The 12,308-nt window shown below is 38.4% G+C and overlaps 1 protein-coding gene across 4 annotated transcripts in view; it reads left to right on the plus strand.

The window, feature by feature from the left end:
• The window catches only part of GPD2 (glycerol-3-phosphate dehydrogenase 2), a 134,667-nt gene that overhangs the window by 12,857 nt on the left and 109,502 nt on the right, over window positions 1-12,308 (plus strand). The window contains exon 1 of one of the 4 annotated variants that reach the window (XM_074336576.2): window positions 728-838. The exons of 2 other annotated variants lie outside the window; for them this stretch is intronic. The gene's annotated coding sequence lies outside the window, so the exon portion shown is untranslated. Of the gene's footprint in view, window positions 1-727; window positions 839-1,456; window positions 1,724-12,308 lie in introns of those variants that run through there. One more of the 4 variants, XM_074336574.2, reaches the window with a different exon arrangement.

The raw sequence follows: 12,308 nt of genomic DNA on the forward strand, positions 1-12,308 counted from the left end.
ACATATTTGGGTTTACATACTGTATTTCTATTGTGAAATCTAAATTTAATTACATTTAACAAAGACTGAGATAGATCATGTAAACCAGACACCAGCAGTAAGAACCTAGTAAGAGAAGTGTGGTAAGGGCACACATGAATGGAGGTTGCAGAAGTGAGTCCCGTAGTGTAGATGGACAGGAATTGGTGGTAAGGGGAGGGCAAGAGTAGATTGAGGGGTGGTGGAGGAGTCTGTGGGGAATGGAGGGGATTCTGTGGGCGCAGGTCAAGGTGGTTTGGGGGGTACAGTAGACTATTGGGCAGTAGTTGACATGCATTGAACGAGTGACCACACAAGACTCATTTTGATGCTTGCGATGGGATCATTAACCCTTTTTCCCAGTTTCTTGCTGTGAGGTTAACCAAAGTCATGATATATGTTTTTACATCTGAGTATCATACTAGAAAGGACATATTCTTGAGAAATAGCTTGATTCCTTTAAACAAAAGTGTTGACTGTTTTGATGGCATTTTGGCTTTATATTCATTTTGTCTTTAAGGGAGATGGTGTTCAGGGTTTGTGACAGAGCCAGAAAGCAGTTCCTCTCCCTCTCTGAACTAAAAATAAATTCCAAGAAATGTTCTGAGTAGAGGACAAAACAATACTCTTGTGGGTCAAAGTTGTCCCCCGCGACTTGGGTTAATTCAGGCCACAAACCTTTGCTCAAGCCTCTTTTGGGGAATGTTTTAAATCCATCAGCGGAACTACTCGAGAAAGGCTCTTAAATGTTGGACTCCATGTGATGAGTGAGTCACCTCCAGTGAAAGAGCCCACTGCCTCCATCTGACCTCTGCGACAGGTAACCTGCGGCCTGGAGTTAGGTCTGCGTTAGATGTTGGGCTTTATAGGGTTTTTAGTTTTGGTTGAACACTCCACAAATCACAGTATCTGTTCTGTTTGAGAGAATGTTTATTTTGGGGGAAGATGCTAGAGAAATGCCGGAAGAAGCCTGCTTACTGTTTGTTTCAGGGAAGTCATGGGAATTTGTACTCCAACCTGTGAGTCTTCAGTGCATTTGCTTGATCAGAATCAGGTGCTGCTTAGGCTAAAGCAGGGAACAATAATGACCTGTGTAGATTGGCTGCTTTTCTTCTCTAACCACAGTCTTCGCTGTCACCCCAATTTGGCATTGCAAATGTGGGAGCCCGTAGTAGGGGCTCAGTAATGTTATGTACCAGTAATGGAAGTTGTTGCTAGCAGATGTGTTTTTACACCTTATTTATATTATCTCAAATTCTCAGTATAGCTTGTGAAGTAGATGACATTTTATAGATGAGAAGACTAAGGCTCATAGTCAGTCACACGGCTAGTAAGTGGCTAAGTTGGAATTCAATCCAGGACTGTCTGTCTCTCATGGCACCTACACCAGCTGCCTCCTGTGGATAAAGTTCTATTGACTGGTCCCGAGTTACCATTTGTGTATGCCAAGGACAGCACCCCATGACCACAAGGATCCCAGCTGTGCTTAGATCCAGAGCTGTGTTCCTTCCTGAGAGCACTGAATTGTCTGTCACATGGTGGGGAGAGAGAGGGAATGTTGGCCCCATCTAGGATGGCCTGTCCTTTCTTTGTGCATCTGTGGGTTTCCTTCAGGGCTGGGCACAGTGGAGGAGCCCCCTGGGTGTGTTGGTGTCTGAACGGAATCTGTGCTGATGGAGTTGAACCCTGGGGAATACCAATTCCAGTAAGTTTGATCCACTTTGCAGTCATTGGTTTGATTAGTTGTTGGGAGTTTTGATGTTGTATTAAACTTTAAATCCCTGAGAAGAGGTAATATGAAATAACTGAAAATTCAAGACTAATTTAGGTGTAGTTTAACTCAGGCTTAAATAGTTACTATGTCAGTGCTCAAGGCAAATTCATTCTAGTTAGTGTAGAGACTGTTCTTCAGAATGTGGTAGATGACTCCGTGACATTTTCCAGTTCTTGCTCCAAGATTCCTAATAAATTGTAAAGGCAAACTATCCTTTTCCTTTCTCTGTATGGGTTTTACTTTAGTTCATTAAAGATGAGGAAGGTTGTGTAACAGGAAAATCACTCAAGTAATGGTCAGATGATATGGGATTTAGTCAAATGTCAGCTATCTATCTGCATGGTACTCTTTAGAGTTCTTACTTTTTATTCATCTCTCTCTGTCTCTAACACGCGCGTGCGCGCGCACACACACACACACACACATTTTTCCCCTTAGTGCAAGAATAACAACAAATGCTCACTTTAGAAATTAAAAAAATGATGCACACAAGGAAGAAAATAAAAGTAACTTAATAACCCTACCATTCAAAGGTAAGATTTTAAACATTATTAGGTATAACCTTCTAGCCTTTGTGTGTGTGTGTGCGTGTGTGTTTGTGTTTGTATGTGTGTGTGCGCATGCGCACGCATGTACTTTAAAACTACAATGCACACACAGATACTGTTTTGTCTACTATTGTTCTCTTCATAATTAACTTTCTACTGCCCTGTAGCCCATCTTCACCCAGAGTATAATTAATCCAGAAAAAAATAATTCCTACTCAATAAATTCTACAATGCCTAACTTATTTAAAGCTGTCCGCTTATTTCTAGACTTTTCTTCACTTTATCATAATTAATACCAACATACAAATGTTGCTTTTTCAAGTCAGAGGGGTTAAGAGGACGTTGATGCAGACGTTTTGGTGGTGAGTGACCTACACTCATTGTCCACTTTGGAAAACAGGAAAAATTGCCAGAGGCCCTGGAGAGCAAAAGGCCCGGGCTATGGGATCTAGCAGTACCACGAGAAAGCAAATGCACAGACGATCTCGATGTTTTATGTCAGGAGACTGAAGTCCAGAGAAGTCAGGTGGCTTTGTGCAGGCTGAGATTGTCTTAGGGTGGGGGTGTAGAATACAGTCTGAACACACACATGCTGCTGGTGGCTGCCAAACTAATGACGGAGAGGGTGGGTACAAGTGCACTGGGTGAGGTCACGCCTGGAGGTCACTGCATTGACATTGGAACCTGGAGTTTTGACAGGAGTCCTATTAGAAATTTCACTTTGTGAGTCACTTGCCTCCTGACTGCCTCATGGTAAGAACGTAGGCTCAAACTATGGGCTAAATTCCTTGGGTTAACTTTGGGTTTCACTAAACATTATCTCGGAATTTATGGTTGAGGAGAGACTGAGTATAAATTGCTAATGTGCTCTGCTGATTTCCATCAGCTATGTGATTTGACTGACAACAGTGTGAGCCTAGCCCACTGGGGTCTGGTGAATTACATCTGCTCAGCCAGAGTGTTTCTTGAGCGGGAATTGAAATGCATGGCCCTTTAGTTTCCTGTGTGATGCCAACACTCGGCAATTGACTTTTGCTCTTCAGTTTCCAACAGGGGGAAAATTATGAAAGAAAATGGGGAGAGGCCAGGCATACTCAAGATTTAAACCCATAAATATAAATAACTGCAATTAATCATATGCAGTCTGTCTTGTCTATTAATTCTATACTCAGTGGGTCAGTAAGTTTCACACAGCTCTTTAGCTTCCCAGCCTGTGTTTGGTGGGGAATGTTCTGGGTACTTCAGCTTGTTGAGATGCAACCCAGGGTACTTTTCCAAGATGAGTCCAAAATCAGTTCAAGATATAATGAGGTTTTTTGTGGGGGAAAAGTCACCTGCAAACAACCCGAGCCCAAGGGGGAATAGAAATATAAAAAAAGACTTCTGCTGTTGGCATTTAAGAGGCTCTCAGTCGACACTTACTGTTCTTTGTTACCACCTTTGTTAGACTGAATGGGACGGGAGCAGTCTTTCAAGTGTGTAAGTTCAAGAAATACTTATTTCAAGGTTATCCCTGAAGTATTTGTTTTTCTGTTATAGAATCCTGGTTTTGATTGTGGTTTACATTTTTGGCTATTTTCTCATGTCATATGTTAACTCTTCCTCTCTCTCCCCATTATGTCCTTTTTTCATACTTTCATCTACTCATTATGAACATGGCTAATAGTGTCCTTAGGAAAAGACAACTGCTTTTACTCTTAATACCCTAAAAGGCATTCTTGACACTGTAGCTAGGGTCTGTCCTTCCTTCCTCTTTCCCTCCTTCCCTCTCGCTTTTTCTCCCTTCCCTGCTTTTTCTTCCTTGCTATAAATAGTATCATATCATTCCACTGATTAAGACCCTCCATCTTGGTTTTCCGTCTTTATCTTGTCAGAATAAACACCTTGCTAGGAGGAAGTCATACGTGACTCAGCACCTGTCTAGCCCTCTGACCTCATCTGGAACCCACTGCCCACATCATTCATTGTGCTGCAGCCAGAGTGGGTTTCAGTTTCCATAGAGGCCAAGTTTGCACATGCTGCTAAGTGTCTGCATACCTGTTCCCTGTGCGTTGAAGGCCCTTCTCTCAGATCTCTGTGTGACTGGCTCTTCCTCCTCAATGATGTTTTTTGTCAGTCACTCCCATGAGCATTCTATCTAAAGTGGATCCCTCCTACCCACAGTCAATCTCTAATGTAATACTCCATCTTATTTTCTTCATAGCATTTGTCAATTTCAAAAAAAAAAAGACCAAAACAAAATTTAAAAAAAACTTGATTTTACAATTTGTTTACATGTTTATTTTGTCTTCCCCCCAATCCATGAGGCAGAGAAATTGCTAGCCCCTAGAGCTGTGCTGAAGGTATAGCAGGCATTTAGTAAATCTCAGCTGAATACCTGTTGCAGGAACAAATGTTTCTCCTTTCGTCAATCTTTCCTTGGGTAGGTCCTTCAGTGATACTTTTCTGAGTATTTCACTGAACTCTTGCTTTGGTTATTTTCTTAAAGTGTACAATTTTTATCTTTCCCTCAAGTGTGTTTTTCATAAGCCAGTCCCCAACAAGCAATTTTGAAATTTTTTTAGGAGAGGCAGATAGATTCTTTTTTGGCCCATTTATCTATAAACTTTTCTTTAAATCCAAGAGAGCACAGAAAAAAAAAAAAAGTTCTAATTGTTTCTAGAGCAGAAGCAAACAGCTTTGCCACATTTTTTTAAAGATAATGTGAGTCTGTTCAGATGAGACAGAATTGAAATAAGAATTTTTTTTTTCTAATCTTGGACTATGTGCTTGTGTCTGATTTGAAATTCTTAATCTTCATGTTCTTATGCAGTTTGTGTAGTTTGTTTCATCCATACTGTGTACAACAAACTTCAGAAATTATCTGGTAAGCTCCACTGACCTAGAACACAGGAAGGAAGGCGGAAAAGGCCTTTGAATAGATAGAGCCAGAATGTTGAAAATACAAATGCTAAGATGCTAGCTAGTAAGTCACTCTTTTTGCCTTGTTCAGAGTTATTTATTTGTATTTTAAAGACAGTTTTAGCTAACTTGGCTCTCAGTTTTTCTGACCACAGTCGTAGCAAGTGAGAAGTGAGCTGCAGAGCTCAAAGATCAAAAAGGAGAATTACCATCAGCCTGACAGTTTGGAAGAAATGGGAGAAAACTTTATAAAGCAGACAGAGGAAGAATTCACATGGGAACAGTGTGTGGCAGTGGGCCACTTAGTAAAGGGGTTAGTAGTCTTGTTCCTTCTACTGTTCCTGAGGGCATCACCCTGTGATAGCACAGTCTCATGTTAGTATGGATGGTTCTAAGGCATTCATAATCGAATCCATGGTTAATAGCCCTGATTTAAGAAGACAAAGGTGACTTGCAGTTTTGAACTATTTTAATTCAAAATAGTTCAGACTTTTTTTTTCTTTTTTTTCAGACTGTTCACTCAAATGTAAGCTCTTGGAAGGAGGGTATTTTTGTATGTTTGTTTTCAGTTGTATGTTCAGTGCCTGGCACATGTTAGATGATCAGTAAATAATTACTGAATGAAAGAATGAATGTAAGCCTTAATCATCCAACAGTGCTAAATAAATAGGACATTAAGATAGTACCACCTTTAATGTATAAGGGTGTTTTTTTCACCCCTGTGTGTATAGAACGAAGAACAATAATAAAATAATATGAATTTAATGTTAAAGTAGTTCTGGACATTTTCAGAGATACTTTATTTATCAGTGGAATGAGGATCTGCAAATTCAAATAAATGATTTGCCTGAAATCACAAAGCAAATTAATGGTAGAAACAGAATTACAAGGGAAGTCTCCTTAATGACACCATCCTGGTGATTTTGTTAATCTGGTGTTTTGAGAATTAAAATAATATAGAGTTTGTATTTTTTTCCAGCAATAGTAGCTCTATAGGAAATATTGAGTAGAACCCTTTATCTTCTCCTCTGCATGCTATTTACATTTTAGACTGCAAGGGTATTAGCTGTGTAATGTTGGTACACAGTGTCTTATGCACAGTGACTAGACTTGTTTATAGTCTGGTACTTGAATGCTTTCCACTTAGGGTGTGTGCCAGTCCTTTTCAAGAAGAAAAGAAAAATCTGAAAAGGAGGGATTTGGAGAGGATGCCTCATTCAAGTGGAGAGAAAAAGATCTTATGACCAAGATTGTTTTAGCCAAGATAACTGAGATCGAGATACAGCTTTGCTTATTATTTTTGCATAGGTCAAGGAGGACCTACTATCTTTTCTTTTCCTTTTTGGAGGTGAGGAACGGAGCATTTAGAAAATGTTGATGATGTGTATTCCATACTTTTGAATGAAATTGTTGTTAGAAACACGAGCTACTGTAATCTGTCTCTCCTGTTGTCTGATTCTTATTTATTTAAGGGTCAGTCATTTTTAGGGAATGTGATAACTAAGCTAAAAATACAATACATGATTATTTTGACTATAGTACATCTTAGATTTACTTTGCATGTATGCTTCATGTGTGTAATTTAGCCCTTTGTTGAGAGTTGCATTTATACATGCAGTGGATTATTAGATATGTAGGGAAGTGAATTTTAAATGCAGAATTCATCAGGATACAAGGAAAAAAAGACTACAGGACGAAAAATGTGGTTAGTCTTTTTTCCTAGGGATCTTCTCAAACTCAAGGAAGTAGAATAACTGGTCTCCCATCCCAACATACTTCTTGGTCTCTGTTGTAATTCTCAGCCATGGCTTATGCATTAATAGAGCTGTAATAGAGCTGGGATCAAATTTTGAACTATTCTTTTACAATGTAAGGAAATTAAATTAACTGAAATTATTGTGCTATAACTAATTATAAAAAGTATCTCTCTCTCTTTTTTTTTTATGAGTTCAGGATTTCATGAACTATCTTCAACAAGTATTTCTTAAAGTGTATTTCTAATAACATATATAATACAATTGCAACTGGAACTTTTGAAAGAATTGGTACATTTTCCTCTCATTCAGTGATAAAAATAATGAGCAAAAGTTAAGTAAATCAATTGGCATCAGCATTTTGAAGTTTAAAACAAAACCAGCTTTTCAAAGTTTTGTTTATGCTTATTACATTGGAAGGCAGATTCTCAAACCTCCTTCATCTGTGCTATTCCAAAAAAAAAACAAAAAAAAAAAAACAACTATTTTTCAGAATAACGATCTTGAGGTTCTTTAAGATTTTTTTGTCTTCAAAGAAAAATGCCTGCATTCAGTAAGTAGTTTTTCCTAATTCATAATACTATATTTCATAAAAATATAAGATTGGAAAACAGCGAAAGAGATCTCTGAATAAGATCCAGGCAAATAGGAACTTAATTATCTCAAACACTTCTTTCTCTGGACGTGCTATTTAATTGAAATTCTCTTAGGGTTTATTTTTTAGACAATAGAGTTAAAGTTCATTATCACCCATACGTTAAAACCCTTTTTATTTGATTCACAGTGCCTGAACACTATTTTATAGCATCTAAACCCTTTTAAAATACATTTATTTATATGGTGATGTAGATTTTTTTCTCATGATACTTTTTTGGGATGTATATTCAAAAGCCGTGATTGTTATAATTGTAATAAATCTGCATGAGAGGCTTGGTATATTTTAACGTGAAAGATATTTTAAACTCTATTGTTTGGTACGCAGTTTATTCTATAACAAAATAAAGGGATTTTTTTCTTGTCTTAATTGCTGAAGTAGATTCTATAACAGCATGAAAAATCTAAAAAAGGATCTGTGCTTCCAAAGGAATGTGAACCATTTTCCTAACCCAACAGTAGGGTTAGTAGAGGGGCACAAAGACTGCAAGAAACACACGACCAGTATGGTCTGTTTGCCTAAAGAACTTTTTTTGTGTGATTCATTGGTAACATTCCTTCTTTCTCAAGGCAGAATTCAACTTTTTTTCAGTGTCTGCTGTACTCTCTCTTTTTTTTTAAGGGAGGCATTTCTTAGTTGATATATAAATGCAAGCTTGTTTAATTTCATGCTAAGCATGTTATCCATTCAGTTCCTTAACCTGACTTGTGTCTTTATGACAGGTGGGCATTTTCAGGAAAGAATGCTCCAAATTTTCACTTATGAGGGACATTTTATTTTATGCCTTTCAGAACTACCTTAAATTACATATATGGTAAACTAAGAAGGCAGAAATATATTTTTATTGAAAAATAAAGGTAGGATTTTACAACTTTAAACAAAAATCCATTAACATATGTAGGTTGATAGAAAATATATATTAATTTTGGTTTTAAAATAAAATGGAAAACAAGTTCACTTGCGTGAACTAACTATAGTTCTTTATGATTTTTAATGGCATCTATGGAAGGAAATACAATAGAAATCATTCCATTATGAATTAAATTGATCATTTGCATTTAATGAATATAAATCTATTGTTAGCTCAGATGGGCTTCATTGATTTCTTGTAATTCTACAGTGAACCTCATGAAAATATGGGAAAAGGGTCAAATTTGTGACTCTGTAGTACCGGTGTGCATTTTTGGAATGGCAGAAAACATAACTACATAATATAGAAGTTGCCTTGGAAACATCATTTAAAAAAAAAATTGAGTCTTACATAACAAATGACTACTGCAAGCATGTATCCTTGTGTTCTTCTCGGGCCTTCTTCCCTTTCTGTATGTTTTCATTTTAGAGGATTTTGTGAAATAAATTCTTTAATTGGTTATGGCATTGCATATTAAATTTAAAAAAGCAAATCTTGCACACCAAAAGAATTCATGTAATAGTGTTTGAGACAAACTTTTTTTATAAACAAATAGAGCCTTTTAACTGGCTCCCTTTAAATGGTTGTTGACCTTATTTTCTCCTTTTTTTTTTTTTTTTGGTGCCTTTTGCTTGCGTTTCTTAAACTCTGATTTGAACCTCTTGCAGCTCAGCCCTTCTCTGTGCCAATTCCTCCTTTGTCAAGCATCCCGGCTCCTGCCCTCCTTTGAGCCTGAGGAATGGTCCTGGGCTAACCTCTTTCTCAATCATCTGTAGCTATGTGTTTGCTGCTAAAATGATGTAACTGACCTAAAGGTGCCCCAAAGAGACTATGGGAAGCTTTTCCAAAGTACTTTATGGCTTGAAGTTATATGAACTATTTCTTTCAATTTCTCTTTGTTTCCTGACTTTTTTTTCTCTTTTGTCTTTATTAAAATATTTTCCCTTTGTTGAGAAAATTTTTTTCCCCCCATCTTTTGGGTGGGGACCTTCTGGCTTGGAATTTCCTGGGGAAATTTATTGGAAATAGAACATGACCTAAAGTAGCCTGGGTTTCTGATAGGGCATGAAAGACAGGAACGAAGGTAGATATTGGATGCTATGCCAGCAATGTGTGGTTATGCAGCTTTAGCTTCCTAATGAGCCACAGTCCAAAATTTGGGACATCCAGAATCTGAGCATTAATTATATTTCTAACTTTTCTGCTGACTTTTACTTGGTTTTTCCTTTTATCTTGTTTTCGATCAGAATACTTTCCTCAATGACTTCAAAAGAACCTTTTTGTTTGTCCTTTGATATCCTGTTCAGTGTATCTGTTTTTTATAACTATAGGTCATCATTGTTATTGTGTTTGTGGCTTAAAGATACATATTTTTATAATAGGGGAAGGGCTAGTAGAAGATGATTAAATATCCTTTGAAAGTGTCTGCTGTTTTTTCAGGACTTGATATATCCACTTATTTCCATATTTCCATTGGGGTTATCTTTTGTGGGTAACCCTTGAATCCACTTCCTATTTTAAAAATGTTTAAAGCAACCAAAAAAGACAATCAATTTTTCGTTTATGGACTAGGACTCCTCTGTTTTCAGAGAGGTTGATGGGCCTCTGATGTTGACTATTTTGTTCACCTATGTCTGACAGCTTTCAAAAAACATGTTTGAGGGCTAGCTGTATGTTTCTGTAGGGAATCACATGCTGCTGTGTGAGGTGTATGTGTGTAGAATGAAATGCCTCTGCTTGTGACCCATGTAGAGATGGAACTGGCAACCTTGGTGTTAGTAGCAATGCGCTCTAACCAACTGAGCTAACTGGCCACCCCTTGTTTGTAGTTTTGATACCTTTAAATCAACCTTGAGAAAGAGAAGGTAGTAAGCACATGGTGTGCTTTGATTGTTACTGTGTAAGCACTTTATCAACATATGCTTGGTGTGCCTGAATCATGATGTACTTTCTTATAGAAAAGTATACAAAACATTTGGTATCACATCGATTGGAATAATAAAGGGTTTGCTTTGTTGAAACATGTCTAGTGCAAAGCACCCGGAAATCTTGACTTGTGTAGTTAAAACTGGGCTGCTGGGCGGGAAGGTACTTTTGAGCTCACTCCCTCTTCCTCCATTTCTCTGTGGACTGCTGCCAAGTTCCATGGTTACATAGGACTTCCTCTTATGAGGTTCGGCACCCTTATTTTGTAAGATTCATGTACCTTTCTCACATTAGTCATTGTGTGCAAGTAGATCTTGAGGCCTGGCCCTTTGCGTTGTGCCTTCTGTAGGTTTGATAGAAAATCATGACTCATAATAGATGGGGTGGTTTTCCAGGCACAGCTACAAGGTGAGTGATTGCACAATTGAAGTGTACGGAGCTTCTTGCTGTCTTTGAACCTGCATATGCTTAAGTGAAGGTCTTTAGTGAAGTAGCACATGCCATACCTAGATTCCATCCTGGGATTTTATGTTTTAAATTCCTCCTTTGTATGGGTTTCTCAGGGTAGGAGAATCATAGTGGCACGGAATGCCTTTATATCCTGCTAGAAAACACAAGTCTCAAGGGCTGCAAGGCTTATGGTTAAAATTACTCTTTTGAAAATGATCTTTGAGCTATCTTTCCTTTCCTTCCCCCCACCCCTCTTCGCACACACACTGATCCCTCTTGTAAGGGACACTTACATCTGTGCTGGCGTAAGACTCAAAACCCTGAGAAGTCCCGTTTTTTTTTTCCCCAAAGTTAATGGAGAACTCAAATGCATGATTTAGCTGGGAGAGTATACTAGCCTCTGAATGGGGGGAGGCAGACAGGATGAGCATTCAGGGACTATTTGAAATAATATCTGAGTGGTGGTTCTCATTATTGAAGTCACTCCGTTTATAATAGGAGTCCTCAAAGGACACCTAAGAATTCAGACGAGCCAGGTAAGTTGTAGCTAAAATCGTGGGTCAGCAGACTTTGAGAGGTTTTTGTTTGCTAAAAAGTAAGTACATTTTATTGTGTAGTTGTTATATCTGTTGGGTGTAGGCAGAAGATTCCCCAAACCTTACCTTTAGTTCTGACTACTGTTGTCAGTTTGAGACCCACCTGTCCATCTGGTTGCTGTTTTCTCTAAGTAGGTGTTCTGTCGAGCTCTCAAATTACCTTAATTCCAAACTAAACTCTTCTTCTCCCTTAAACCTGCTTCTCTTCCGAAATCTTAATGTTGTGTTGGGGCCACTCCCCAGCTCCTCAGGCTAAAACTCTGTGTAGTGTTCTGCTTCCTTCTGTAATCAGTTGTCAGGTCCTGTCATGGTCTCTAATTGGGTCCTGTCATTAGCGATATCTGCAAAGCATCAATCTCTGCATTTACACTTTTCAGTGTTGTCCTAAAGCGGGCTCTCCTCCTCTCACCTGGGGACAGTTTCATTGCCTCCCAGTTGGCCTTTCTGTCTTCACCATAAGCTACAACACAAAAATCTACTTGAACACTCTTCATAAAGTGTGGGATGAAGCATCCTGCTTCCTTCCTCTGCAGCCTTACTTCCCTATTGCCAGCAGACTATCGTAGAAATATCTTATTTCACACATAACAGAGATTTCTTGTGTCTTGCCCTGGACTTCTTAAACCCCATTTCCAACTGAACGTCTTCAGCCAAACCAGATAACTACTTGTATGCCTCCCGAGTGTTACTGTGTGATGCTCCTCTCTGTCCAAATCTTCTTTCTGTATCCAGACCTGCCCCTACTCACTCCCCTGCAAATCCTTTTCTTTCTTCAA

The sequence above is a fragment of the Rhinolophus sinicus genome, chromosome 17 (genome assembly GCF_057876585.1).
Source record: "Rhinolophus sinicus isolate RSI-liver-muscle chromosome 17, RSI-T2T, whole genome shotgun sequence".
NCBI classification, from domain to species: Eukaryota; Metazoa; Chordata; class Mammalia; order Chiroptera; family Rhinolophidae; genus Rhinolophus; species Rhinolophus sinicus.